General features: G+C 40.3%; 1 protein-coding gene across 9 annotated transcripts in view; it reads left to right on the forward strand.

The window, feature by feature from the left end:
• LOC124055568 (beta-1,3-galactosyltransferase 1-like) overlaps positions 1-14,631 on the forward strand; it is a 104,053-nt gene that overhangs the window by 88,646 nt on the left and 776 nt on the right. For 8 of the 9 annotated variants that reach the window (XR_006842716.1, XM_046382477.1, XM_046382479.1 and 5 more), the window contains 5 exons: positions 1,081-1,206; positions 2,883-3,032; positions 3,428-3,545; positions 6,683-6,887; positions 14,068-14,142. The gene's annotated coding sequence lies outside the window, so the exon portion shown is untranslated. Of the gene's footprint in view, positions 1-1,080; positions 1,207-2,882; positions 3,033-3,427; positions 3,546-6,682; positions 6,888-7,178; positions 7,393-14,067; positions 14,143-14,631 lie in introns of those variants that run through there. The other variant, XM_046382475.1, reaches the window with a different exon arrangement.

The following is a 14,631-nucleotide window of genomic DNA, read 5'->3' on the forward strand; positions in this document are numbered from 1 at the left end:
TGTAATTAGATTGCTGTAGCTTCTGATGCCTACAGGTCTGCGAGTGTGTGTGTGTGTCTGTGCATGAGCTTTGTGAACTCTTTGTTCCAGGCATCATCATCATCCGAGGGAGCAGCAACACTCCTGCGGGATTTGGTGCCGGAGAAATGAAAAATGTCTTCTGTTCTGTACTTGCAAAGATAAACATAAAATGTGGGAAGCACTTGTGGCGAGGCTCTTTCCTCAAACAGTTTCGCTCGAAAAAATCTTGTGGGAGCTTGTAGGCAGAAAACACACCGATGCTGTTGTGATTTCTTCATAATAAAACTATTCCCAGTCGGCGCCTTTACGTCAAACACTTTTTGATCAGTTTCTGGGACAGTTTTCAACTCAAATGTAATTGAAACAGTTTTATTCCAGTATGTCAGTGTTAGGGTGCGTTTGTTCTTTAGGTTTATTGTGCTTGAAAATACCAAATTCTGCCCCTAACAGTCACAGTATGTTATCAGTTAATGGCTTTGTTTTCTTCCAGAAACGTGTGCTAGCATGGCCTGCCCAGTAGTATACATGTGCAATAATTGTTATTCACAGCTTCTTATCCTCAGCCCTGTGTTTTGCATTCCTATGATCACCCCCTATGGCATATGCAATTTGATACAATATGCTGAGTAATAGAAAGTCTGCTCTGTAATTGGCCAAACAACCCAGTGGTAGAGCGTTTAAAAGGCTAAAGCTTGGGGAAAATGAAAAGCGAGCGATTATTCCGGGGCTTGTGGTAAATGAACCTCATAACGAGCGAGGCGGAGTGCTAGACAATTGGGAACACTCATGATTTCCAAACAAAGCAATGGAAGTCAGGACTGTGGAGCCTTGAGTAGAAATAAAAAATAAAATAAACTATCAGGGCACTGAGTAGACCTTGGTTTGGCGTTGTTGTGTGGTTGGATGGTGTAAAGGCTGGAAGCAAATTTCTTACTGCTGCATAATTCACTTTAGAAGAAAAAAAAAATCTCAAGAAAAAGCAGCATTTTAAAATAATCTTTGTGTACGTGTTCATTTTCTTATGCCTGTTTTTCTCTCTCCTAAATTTGTTCTCTGAAGCCTTTCAGTTAGCATGACCTCCTTGTGACCTGTCCTTTGAGGCCCAGAGGATGTTTACGAGAAAATAGCAGTGGAATAAATTGGTGGTGTGCAGTCAGCCATCTGTACAGGCGCCGTTATACCAAGGTGAGAAGAAGGGGCTCATTGGGAGCAGCTGGGGAGCTGCCGTACAATCCTCCTCCTCCTGTTCTTCCAGGATGACGCTGGGCTGCAGCACGACACTGCAGCTTTTACAAAATGACGATAACCACTTCATGTGCGAGTGGCGGATGTTCTTGCGTTGCTTGATTCATAGCTGCGAGTAGGCAACGAGTTTTCGATTACTTAAATGCACAGTGTGGAACTCCTGCTACTAGGGGTCTCGCAATCTAAACGGTAACAACACAAGGCAAGTTTGATGACAGAGTGAATAAGTGTGGAAGGAGTTGTTGTCTTTATTGGTTAAAAAAAAAAACATCATTACGATGAAAAACTATCTGCCATGACTCAGGCAGAAATGTACACGGATAATTTAATGTCTTACAGTTTTATTCAGTCACGTCCGCACAGCCTTGCTAGATTCTCTGCAAAATTGTATTGTAAATCAGTTGTATTAGCACAGTATTTCTCATCCAGGTAGCAGAAGAGAGATTGCAAACAAGCAGCCAAAAACAGACAGGACCACTACAAAACTCTGCCGTTAACTGACACAACATTAATTCAGAGAGCATAGGATAATATATTATGTGCCACCTCTACCACCCAGATCAATATTAGATGTTTTATGTTAAAAATTCATTCATGGTGAGGTGTGTAGAACTCTTCGTCACACAGGAGGAAACACACTGGTGAACCTGATATTTACTTGTGCTTCACTGAGACTCAAAGGTCAAAATTTGATTGAGTTCAGCAATCAAAAGCACAAAAACTATTAATCTTCATCCTGTCTGCCACGTTTTAAACATTTGATAAAGATATGCCAAACAAAAGTCGATTTTGGACGCCAGCTGCCTCTGAGAGTGAACATTGGATTTGTTTTGAAATTACTTCTCCCTGCAAAACAAATCAATGGCAGCGGGCCAGAATAAGCTCCAGACTTGTGCTTTCGCTTTTGCCTGACTGTATAAATGACATACTGGTCAGTTGGCATTTTATAGGGCTCATACTCTGCGTGGCTCACATTTTGCTGTCATTCCAAGAGTGTCCGACAGGAGGGAGTTAACCCCTCCTGCTTAACAACCTGGATATGTAAAAGAAAACTTAAATATTGATATCTATCCTTGTCGATGAAAGCATTTCAGCTGCATGAATTATTTTCTGTCATCCATAACAGATAGATGGGATTTAAATAGGAAGCATACATCAGGAAGTGAGGCGGGGGCTTGACAGAGATAAGCTTGACAGCCACTCTGAATTCCAATTGCGTGAGCCATAAATTAACTCTTAAGGCCCTGGGGTGAAAGCTGATCTGTTGGAACCGATGGAGGCTTAGCACTCCACCTCGCCTTCTTCCCAAAGCTCATATTTATGAGCTATCTACAGACTTTGGAGGAATATTTGCACGTTTGCGTCAGAGTGGAGTCTCATAAATACCTGATGGGCTTGTGACTATCAAGATCTTTTGATTCAGAAAGCAAGTAAAGGAACAGGGTGTCCATTACAGGCTTGCTGTGTGTTTGATGTCAGTATTTGTATCACTTAGATAACCTGGGGAAAGTGTCCTGCTCATATGTATCTGTCTTGCAGTGTGAAGAGTCTCTGTGAGTTGGTCTTTGATGCATGTGAAGGTGATCCTTGTGTTCTTTTGTTCTGCTTGCATCCAGGCAAACGGCAGTGCTCAGTCAGTTCGCTTAAAGGCCACTGAGATACGTCAGCACTTAACAGCATCGAATAGTGCAGAGTGACACGTTTTACCTGACGTACCCCCACATCCCTCAAGTCCCCCTTCGTCCACATCATCTAAATGTTTTCAGGTCAGTGTATTTTAAAGTAGTTTTAAAGTGGATGTTAGGTTTGGTCACGTCTGTACCACCAGGAGTGGCAGAGGCTGGAAACTTCAGCCGTCTATCAAATTCCTTTTAACACACCATTTTAACTGCTTATCCATTTATCCATTGCTTTTAGCTATTACCTGTGTATGTGTCAACCTACTTCCTTCAGCTAACAGTTTTATACTGTTTATGCCTCACTTTTAGCAAACATTTGCGAACGTTTATCCATTACTTTCAGCTATTTTAACTTCTACATTAACTTGATAACCAGCTTTAATGCAAAACATGACCTGATGGTGCTACCAAATTATAGTGGCTGCCCACATAAAATAATATTACACAAATGGATGAATAAATATTAAAATAAACTATTTCAGGTGGGGTGCAGGCATCTCGCAGCCTGAGGACAGCAGCGACCCATCCTGGGTCGTGCATATCCCATTCCAATTTGTGATGTTTCCAGTCAGGATGCTTTCTATTGCTTCTCTCCAAAAGGTAACAAGATCTCACACTTAGGCCTTAACCCACATAAGTTATCTAACCTCCTTAAAAAGCCAAACCTATTGATTGCAATCTTTTCATATTTATTCTCAAACTCTTGAGACACAGAACTGGGCCATTTTGCATTCATAGTCCAGTGACTGTGATGGGAGGATACTAAATCCTTGTTGTCTTAATTAGAGCTTAGTGAAATGAAACTTTTGAGGCCTGAAGCTAAGATACTGTTGGGAAAACGGTTGATTATTGTTTCATGTGCTCAAAGAACCGAATCAAACTCAGAACTGGTTCTTCTCCTCGCAGCTAAGGTTTAGGATTCTTAACTTCATCTCTGGACGGAGAGCTCCTTTCATTCACAGCTGTGTTTTATCTGCATTGTCTCCAGTGTGAGATCAACACATGGACTTTCGTGGAGGGCATTCTGATAATATTGTGTGACCACGGAGACGAGGTTGCAGATAAAGCCTTGAAAATATTCCACATGCGTGTTTTCATCAGCCTGTGACAGACTTTAAACACTTCAACTGGACATTTGGTGGAATGAGATTATTTGCGTTGTTGATGACGGCTGAGAGATGAGATTGATGCCACTTTCACAATATGAAGCACGTGACTGTTAGCTTAACATAAAGGCTGAAAAGCTAGTCTCTTTTTCATGTGACCGTCCTTTTTAAACGACACATGAGTGAGTTGTATGAGTCATCTCTAACCCGCAGCTAAATATACTTTCTCTCTCACTTTCTCTCTTCCCACTGATTTTGATTAAGGTCCTACTGCCGGCTGTACTAAGACTTCTGACATTGATTTATCAGCTTTAGTTACTTTAACATCTCATGCATCTCATCTACAATTGAGAACTGAGCTGCTTTTGTCCACACATTGGGCCTAAGATCTAGCTGCAGTGTGATTGCAGACTAAACATAGACTCTCTCAGACATTAGTGGCGTTCCAAGACACACTGGCGAGGACCCATGGAGAGTTCATTGCCTCAATTAGGATGTAATTAATCTCTATTAAAACTGCATCCATCTCACACCTCAGCTGACCCACCACATCTCACTTGAAGTTTCATGCTTCAGAGGTCCAAATCACTGGGAACATGCCCAAAGAGACGGTGAGGAAGAGGAGGAGAAGATGATTGCTTGCAAGTGGGGGAGTAGATGGAAGAAGTTTAAAGACACTTAAACATGTCCTCCAAGAATAACCACAGGCTGTGTTTTCTCTTTGTCTGTTCTGGTGTTCCATTAGTTTTTCGCCGGCCCCGTTCCTCCTATCACCTCTCTCTAACTCTCTGTTTCCTGATAATCTAAACCAGGATTACGGCTCCATCTACTCTGTCTGCTACCCTCTCTCGCAGTTTCCCCCCATCTGATTCTGTTCTTTATGCGATGCCTGAGAAATCCACAGCAGATGCCTGAGAGCCTGTTTGGCTGGCTCCATGCTGTTGACAGACAACACAGCTTTAAATGTGAAAACAAGGCTATTTCGAGCAGGCTTCGCAGAGAGGGAATGCATGAATTTATAGACAAGAGAGTGCGTGGGGGGGGGGGGGGACCTCACAGACGTATTCTTGTTTTACATTTTTTTTCCCAACTTGTCAACACAAAATGTTTTGTGAGAACAGCATGGAAGGAAATGCAAACATTTTGTGTCTGTCACGGTAAGTGCTTTTATCCTGAGATGTTACAGATACTGCACATGGATACGCATCAGAAAATAAATCTCTATTGATCTGGATTTTGCGGCAACTATCTTACATTTACTAACTGGCTGTAGCTCACAGCATTTGCTACTAGTTTTTAAATTTGGAAGGATGGAAGGAGTACTCAAGTTCATATTCAAGTCACTGCCAGTTCAATTATTATCTACATAAAACACCACTTCTTCACCAAAATTACCACAGGAGAGAATTCAGAATCAGAAGTCCACCTTTTAAGGTGATCCCTTTGAGGCAAATTCATTACTTTTAATTTATGACCATGTCTGACATTTTTAAAATACTACTGGTTTTCACTTTCTGTTTTCTCCCCAAGTTATTATCCAATTATCTTACCTTCAAATTTGTGTAATGCAACTTTTTGCATCTACTTATAATTTTGTGTTTCCATGCCAGTGCTTGATTTGGTCTTATTATTCCACCTGACGCAGCTTAACTGTTCAACAGAGGTTAGGCAGTCAGTTTGCACACTGAAAAAGACGTCAGCCGAAATGTCTGTGCCAAAATCAACAAGAAAATCGTCTCTCTTGTCAGATAATAGTGTTTGCAGCAGCAATCAGATGATTAATATGAGATATAAGATACCTCTTTAATTATTCCTCCTTGTGCGATTACTTTAAACACCGTGGATCAAAGCTGAACAAGTGAGTCTGGAAGCTTAAAGCTGGCCTTCAGTTTCTGGGATTTGTGTACAACTGACTCTTCTTCTTCTTCTTCTTGCACCATCTGATCACTTTTTAGCAATGTTTCTGCATTCCAACATCTCAGAGACTCATTTGATGAGAGGCCAAAATGACAAATCTGAGGTCCAACATGTAATCATGCACTAACGTCACGTGATTAGTTTTTACAAACATGATGTGTCACTCTCGCTCTTCCTGTCCTGCTGTAATCATCTCATTTCTCTTGTCACTTTCTGTCTCTGCCATTCCTGGACTGATAAGCTCGCTCTGTTTGCAGTCTTTCCCATCTATCACACGAATCTGGGGTGAGTGGGGGGGATTGAATGGGAGGGATGAGTGAACAGATAAAAAAACACAAAATGAATGGATGCTCAGTGTCAAGGCTAGCTTTACAGAAAATTCAATCAAATCTCAAGTGTCTGTGAGATTAAAAGCTGCCATAATTCATACTTGACTGAAGGTGCTCTGCGTTTGATGTTTGTGTGTGCATGAATGCATCTGTATGGGTGAAGGATATGAATAGTAAGGAAATAGACTATATTACCTCTACAGAGACTGTGCAGCTAATAAAAGTATTTAGCGATAAAATGCAATCAAAAGTGTTGTTAACTCAGAGAAGTGTGGAGGGAAACATTTCCATTCCCCGGGAGGTTTAATTCAGAGGGGAGAAACACAAGGTCAGCCATACATCAGAGGCTTCCTCCTCACTGCTATCGCTTCCAATTTACTTACAGGAGAGCTGTTCTTCTTCCCCGCGCTCTGGAAGATAATCAACAATGAAATTAAGTGTCAGTGAGCTTGTGTCAGTGGGGGATTGTGGAGGATGTGATGGCTCAGGGCTGATGGCAGATAATCGCAGGACACAGCAACCGTTGCCAAGAGAATTGCTCCGGGCTTCTTTATGGTCATAATGACCGTAACCTTGTCTGACACTCTGAGGTAAGTCAAACACGTGGGCACAAACATTTTGTTTGGGTGCATGAGCGCACACACAGTAAAAGCTCATGGGTACACACTCTTGCAAACACATCAGCCCACTAACATCCCTCTCGCTCACACAAGACAGCAGCTCACATGTGAATTATGTCAGTGTCAGCTCAAAGTCGTCTCCTCGGAGCAATATCAACTCCAACACACACACACACACACACACAGTCACACACACTTGTAAGGTGTGTACACTTACCCAATCATGACAAATCACCCTTTCCACTGACTGTCCCACCTTAGGGGGTTGTTACAACAGTGTCAGCTCAGATGAGGAAAGAGGCGACTCACCAACATGGAGTCATTGAACCTGGCGACCGCTTTTACTTTCATGGAACTGGCCTGCTTTATTTCATTTTGCTCTTTGAGGTTTTGTTGCAGAGACTGTAGCCCAATGAAGTTTGTCAGAAGCGACTTTAATCAGGCTTTTTTTATTTATTTATTTATTTTTTTTTGGTTGGCTCGCATTCTGAGTGAGGCAGCTGTTGCAGGACCGCCCATTTCATGTAGTTTAATTTCACAAATTTGTGTGACATTGAATTTTAATGTTTTGAGATATGTTTTTTGGTTTGTTTGTTTTTTAACCTGTATTGCTGTATTTTTCTTGCATGTTAATAGCAAGCCAACACTCACTTTGAGCAAGTCCTTCCTCTTGTTAGCGTTCAGCTGGCTGACTAAACACAGTAAAAGATCAGTGTCTGTCAGTACCAATTACTTATGCAAATAGGCACAGCACAGTAATTACACCCTGCCAACAGCATAAACACATGCACACACGTTGTAGCCTCTGTAAAGTCCACTCCTGTGACGTAGAATAGAATTGTCTGTTAAAACTATAATTTTTATACAGAATCAAATGTGTGACTCAGTAGACTGCAGCTTTGTTTTACACATAATAACAGTATTTAGTCATAAAGACATGAAGGAAATTGCAGCTCACTTCGTTCTACTGCAACCATCTGACCCTCCATTCATCATATAACACAACTGATTATTTAATAGTAATGATAATAAAATGACAACTTTGCAGTTTGCCTTAGCATTGTTGAGTTCAGTATTTTAATCTGATGTTTCTCTTTTTCCTCTGATTCTGCCTTTTTTCTGCTGAAATATCAACCAGTAGTTGAAAATCTTATTTTTAAAAGCAGAGGAGTCGAGCTGTTGTATCTAATCACTCTAAATTCTTGATTAATCTCTTACTTGTGTGCTCGTGGTGAAACATTACATCAACATTTTTTGAGTCTGTGCTTTCCCTCTAGTGAATCGTTGTTGAAACCAGCTGTCCCAGGAGACACACAGAACCTTTGAACTGAGGGGTTAAACATGTAGGTGGAAAACAAATTGACCATTAGTCAGAATACAATAAGTTTTGTGTCTGCAATGCATTCTGGTCCTCTGAGACAGCTGTCGGATGAGAAATTGGTATTTCTGCCTCTGCTATGATGGATGTCTCCCTGTGGGATGGCTGACCGTTGCTGTGAAATGGTGCATCCAAAGAAATGATGCTGCAGTGGGAGCAACGTTTACTTTTGTCTGTGATGGTAGGATTTGTTTCTCTTTAAATGTTATCCCGTCTATTTTTCCCCCCCGTCGTGTGGATTTTCTCAGCAAATATGTTGTCCAGCATGAATGAAGGATAATCCCCTAATGAGCAGAACTTGGTTCTGTTTTTAATAATGGCAACGTGGAGAGAAGAACTCCTGTAAGTGGCAGAGCAAAAAGGCTTAAACTGTCCTGATTGGCAAATAGAAACTGACGAAGAGGACAGGACATATTTCTGTTTGAGTTGTTTTCAAATTGTTTGACACCTAACAGGGTTAATAACAGCATCTATGGAAAAGCATGAATAATTTTACAAAATTTGGTATTTTCCAATTTTAATTTGAACATAAAGATTTTGGAGAAACCAAATCTTAATATATAAACGTTATGGAAATGATGTTTGTTATCCTGGCAAGAATTCCTTTTGTTAGATCTTGTAATTGTAGTCTGTTATAAATATATCTGTGTGTTATGTCTAATAACAGGAAAGTTTTGCAATACAACAAGTTGTATGCTGTTACAAGATAACGAGAAATATCTTGGGATCTTTGTGTCAGAGGTATTTGGACCGAACACTACAGAGGTAAACACCCGTGGTTGCTCTGCAGGAAAGCGCTGCTGCTTCTGCACAGAGACGATATTTCTTCAAATTGCATGTTTCATTAGCAAAGCCCCTGACTGATGTCTTAGTTAGGGGAAACTTTTAAATCAGCCTTTCACAGCACACTCAGTGGGATGTCAGAGCCGTGTGATGCGACGAGACTCAGTGAGCGTCAGCTGAGCTCACAGGTTGTTCAGCTGAGTATCTCTGCAAGGTCAATCATTGCCTCATTTACTGAAAAGCTATTTGCTAATCCTGCTAATGGGTCTGTTCAGAGACTGTAGGCTATCAGGCTGAGAATTTGCTCTCAGACAGCATGCTATTTAGACAGCAAGCACATTAATGTTATCTTGGGTTATTTCAAGGGGATTGAACAAAGGGGATTTCTCAGGAAGCTGAAATGAGAAATATCGTCTGGGTGCAACAAATCACGTGAGGTTACAGGAAGGTGGATGCTCGGGTTCCCAGGAGCAGCAGCTGCATCAACTATGAACGCTGAGCCATGATATAGTTTAATATGGATGTCCGCTCACCTGCTTTATTCATCCCAGTGGGCACATATTCTTACCACGAGGGTCAGCAGAGCAAAAGCCACCAAGAGCTCATAACTTGGCATATCTGGTTTTAAGACGACCCAGCATCACCCTGCTCTCTAAATGAATTCAGAGATTAATTGCAGGTCTCATACATGTGCAACATGATCTGATCCAAGGTCAGAAAAAGCTGCAGTGCACACAAATGTGGCTGAGCTGAGACATGGATCAGATCTGATTCCAGAGAGTCCAGATTGGCCTGCATGTTTACAGACTACAGAGCTTTCATTCTCAGCCTGATGTTCAGATCATTGCCAGTGAGTTGCAGGGGTACGTTTGATTCAAACAAACAACTGTGACTGATTCAGGCAGGTAATGCATATTTTATTCATACAGTGAATGCTGACTGGCACTTTAGCTTTGGCCTTAAATGAAAGAATATAAAAGAGAACTCATTCTACAAAATAATCACCTTGATTTTAAGAGTCAGGCAGCACAGTAATTTAGAAATGGTGTGTTTATGGTGACAAAGGTCTGCGCCTAATGCAAACTGAGCTGCTTGCACTGCCTTACCCGAGATCAGCCACAGTGCTCAGAACTTAATATTCACAAGTTATAATTTATAATTTACATCTTGCTTCTGCTATTTTTTTTTTTATCAGAAAAAGTAACAGTATAGTTAAAGAGGAAACTGAATTTGTTTCTTAATAGAGGTGTAATGTCATTTATTCATATTTTCCATATGTGCAGGATACTGTAGACACTGTAGATACTGTGTACTGCTGTCACAATACAATACATCTGAAAGGTGACCTTGGTGATGCAAAGTGATTGTAAGGTCTTATCTTCGAATGGAAAATATTAATGAATGGATCTATGTTATCGTCTTTGGTAATGATTTCAGGCTGCTAGTCTACACATGACCCAGAAAACTGGCATGTTTTGCTGTTAGAAAGACAGTAATAAGTAATATATACAGAATAAGGTGGGGCGAGTCTTAGTGCTGCGTTCAATTTGGTCTTCTACAGCTTTGGGCACATTACTTACTTAGTTTAAATGTGCACGTTAGAGAAATACGCTGCAAAAAAGGCAGAAAAAGATAACAGAAGTGTTTCCAGAGGGCACAAGTGATGAACTCGCCGCGTGGATGTTTGTAGCAGTCGCTTTGCTCACATGTGGAGTTGAGTGGAGTCGTAGCATAACATCACTCTCTTCTGTCCTTCTTTTTCCTTCCTAACTTGTCTCACTCTCTGAGCCTCACTCTTAAAAAACTTGTATGCAAAAAAGATTAAATGCAAATATCTTATTCTCTTACATCTGCTCCTGGCACTGTTCTCCTTTCCGCCTTCACATTTTCAAACCCCTGTCCTTCGTCCTCTTCACCTGCTTCCTCCACAAGTTTTCACATCTCATTATTCTCTCCTTCATTCTCTTCCTCACTTTCTCTTTTCATTCTTGTGTCTGTGCTTCACTGGCTGATGCTGCTGAACCACAGTGTTAGAGTGGACCCACAGTGGGCGATATTTAACTTTTGCTCATTGATTTTCCCGTCCAGCCAGAGAGAGTGAAGGGAAATGACACAAAATTGAAATTTCACTGGACTCCAGTGAGTTTTTTTAAATATGAAAATATCTAAGTAGATGCTAACATGACTTTTTTTGCCACATTGCATTTTTTCTTATTTTTTTTTTTTATGTAATCTAATCTGTGATCAGCCCCCTCATAATAACGAATGACAAAGTTATAGCAGGCTCCTCTTCTCCACTCTGTTATTGGTTCTGCAATAACGATTATGATAATGAAAGGCTTTAATGGTAATGACAGTCATCAGTAACGATGAAATTAGGCTCATGTTATAACATTGCTCCTTTTCACTTCCCCCTGGGTTAATGGTACAGCTTCAAGTATGGATTTATTTTACAATGACCACTGTAATTTTACTTTTATGGCATTGTCCATGTTTGAGCCCTGGCAGAAGCAAAGACATAAAACCTCCACAGTTTTTAATACTGTTCCTGCGAACTTGTGTCAGAGCGGGAAGAGTCAAATCAAATGCAGACACAAATTACGTACATAACCTAATGTCAGATTCACGATACATTTAGGCAGAAAACAAATCCAGGACCAAAGGAATATAATTTTGTTTTTGTATCTGTGTTCAGTTCTCTTGGTATTTGTCATCACCACTGTGGTTGTTTCATGTGTATTAAAGGTCAAGTGTGTATTTCCAGAAAATGAATAGTCAAGACGACACTTCAGCAGACCTGGGGCCTCATTCATAAAACACTCTTATGATCAGTTTTAACCTTAATTATGTCTTAAGCAGAAAATGTATATGTAGTTATTTATAAAACTTTGCGTTGGGGTGGAAATTATGATGGACTTTACGAACAGTGCGACAGAAATTAATTAAGATTAATTAATTTAATTAATTAAGAATTAATTATGAGACTATTTCTTTTTAACATTAGCCACATGTGTGTTGTTCACTGCAGCAGCAACAAGCTGCATGTGTGGTTTTGTTTGTCATCTTACTGCTGAGTCCACTGAGTCCATGTTGCCTGAGTTTGTTTTGCTTACTTGCTCTGTGGTTGTTCCTGACTAAACCTTTATGTGATGCGGAAATCACAAGGCAGGTGTTGTGAATATAATTTGATTTGAGCTTTATAGATGAGTTTTTTAATTTACAGATGGGACTCCTAGAAACTGCTGAAACAAGTTTTCTTTTATGCTTAGCATCTTTAATGAATCGCACATAATGATCTCAAGACCAAGTTCAATTATAGATGTAAGAGCATTTTTATACATGAGGCCCCTGCTGAACAAATAATAACCTTTTAGTACGATTTAGCTTCCACATGCAGACGGCAAACAGCAACACAAAGTTGAAGTGGCTCATAAGCTCGTAACTGGAATATAACCTCCAGCTGCTGTCTTAGATCAAACATGGAACTTTCTCTTTATACTCTCTCTAACCTGAAGCCAAGTCTCATTTTAATTTTGTCTCTTCTCTTCTCTTCTTCTGAGTCTCAGCCACGTTTCAGTTCTGACTCAAAACATCGCTGCCCCAAGGCCAGCTATTGACATGGGAAAAAACAAGGGTCTCCTCCATCTTATTTACTGCTCCTGTGAGCCAACCAATTTGCTGGCCATCCCATTCAGTGAGCTGTAATGGCTTCTTGACTGTCAGCATTTTAAATCCTTTAGAGACCTGCTGGGTGAGGCCAGGGCAGAAAGGTAGTAAAGCAAATTATCCTTTTGGGAAATTAAGGAAAGATGTAATTATGAGAGGCGCACACAATAATGTGAGTTTTCATAGTTTACTTTGAAATTAAAGGATAATTAGCACAGTTGTACATTTTTTATAAGGCATTACAAAGCAATTCAACTTTAGCAAAAATATTATTTCCTTAACAACATTTGAGATCAGAACAAAGCATTGTTACTTATGTTATTCTCTTTGTTGGGCTACTTTACATCAACATATACTGAGATCATACAAAACATACAGAGGACCATGCTTAGCACTCTCACACCAAACAGAGATGCATCAGTCAGCCTCCGGCACTTGTTTTCATCAATCAGCATTGCATTGGCGTTACATGGCACAAAGTCAACCGGTGTCCTCTCGCTCAATGATTTGGCAGGAGACACTGTGAGATTAGATTGCATCTGAGGAATGCTAATTTTACCTGGAGACTGTGTCTGGAGATGTCGTGATTAAAGACTCAATTTCCCAGAGGTCATTGTGGTGTGATCACATATTACCGCTAACTGATGGAGTGTTTCTGACATCTGCACTCTGACGGCACGGCTGTCACAAGCAGAGGCATCAACACACATTAACATGGAATAGAGACTCAGGCGGCTGCTTCGCATTAAATATTCCTGTCAGAGTCAAGAATTCAGTCAGTCATGGAGTTCTTAAGTAACTGTGTTATGCTATCAAGCTACTTATTCATGGTTTAGTTTATGTATGTAAAAAAAATAGTGGACGGAGAGGCCTACAGCAGCTCTCTGCTGTAAACTGCTAAGCTCTGAAATGCTGCCATCCAGTATTATCTTCATGTCGCAGGAAGCCCTGCCATGCATTATCCCAACATGTGTCTCAGTGGAAGGCATTTCAGGGCAGCACGTTTTAATGTGGCTCTGCTTTGCTTTGCTGGCACTGAGTAACATTGACAGCTGTGTTTATTACAAGCATATCATCTTGTCATCTGAACAACTGACTGACAGCTAGAAAAAGAAATTCCTGGTTTACAATGATATGGCTACAGCAGTGATTTTGCCCTTGTTATTGCCTATTAAATACATTTTACATTTGCTTAACAGGGTGTTCCAAAGCATGATTTTCCACTTTATTTTCATGCGATTTGTATTCATTTCTGCTGGTTGCTGAGAAAGAAACTTGCATCAGATATCATCCATCACAGTGACCAGTTGTTTTTCCCATCAGAGTTATTCTGTCATTGTGTGGTAATGCAGTTGTGAGGAGGAGCCTTTCCTGGATCCTCAAGACCGACAGAATGCGGTAAATGTTATATTTAGGTAAATACATCATTGATGTTCGAATAATAAATACTTCAAATGGAATGTAAAAAGAATTTCCTTGTATTGTTCCTGAGCCTCCAGTTTATAAGATAAAGCTTTTAGCTGTCTATCCCCAGCTAACCAGCATCATAAAACCATAACTACTTCTTCTACTAGTACTGCCAGTACTACCTCGTAAAAACTAGGGCAGGCTTCATGCCTCATTGTGTAAATGAAGAAAAGAAATGCTAACAAAGTCAGCTACTATACAATGATGATATATATATATATGGAAGTTAGCTTTAGCTCGGTAGCTACCTCGAAAGGCTAGTGTGAGGTGTGCTAATTTTCCTGGTTTTTTTTTTTCTTTTTTAAGGTAAGTTGGCTTGTCAAAACGTTTTATCACTTTAGTCTGAAAACAGAATGCAGTGATTAAACTTATGCCGATACAAAAAGGGAAAACAGAATAATAAATCAAAATGAAAGGAGT

The sequence above is a fragment of the Scatophagus argus genome, chromosome 24 (assembly GCF_020382885.2).
Source record: "Scatophagus argus isolate fScaArg1 chromosome 24, fScaArg1.pri, whole genome shotgun sequence".
NCBI classification, from domain to species: Eukaryota; Metazoa; Chordata; class Actinopteri; family Scatophagidae; genus Scatophagus; species Scatophagus argus.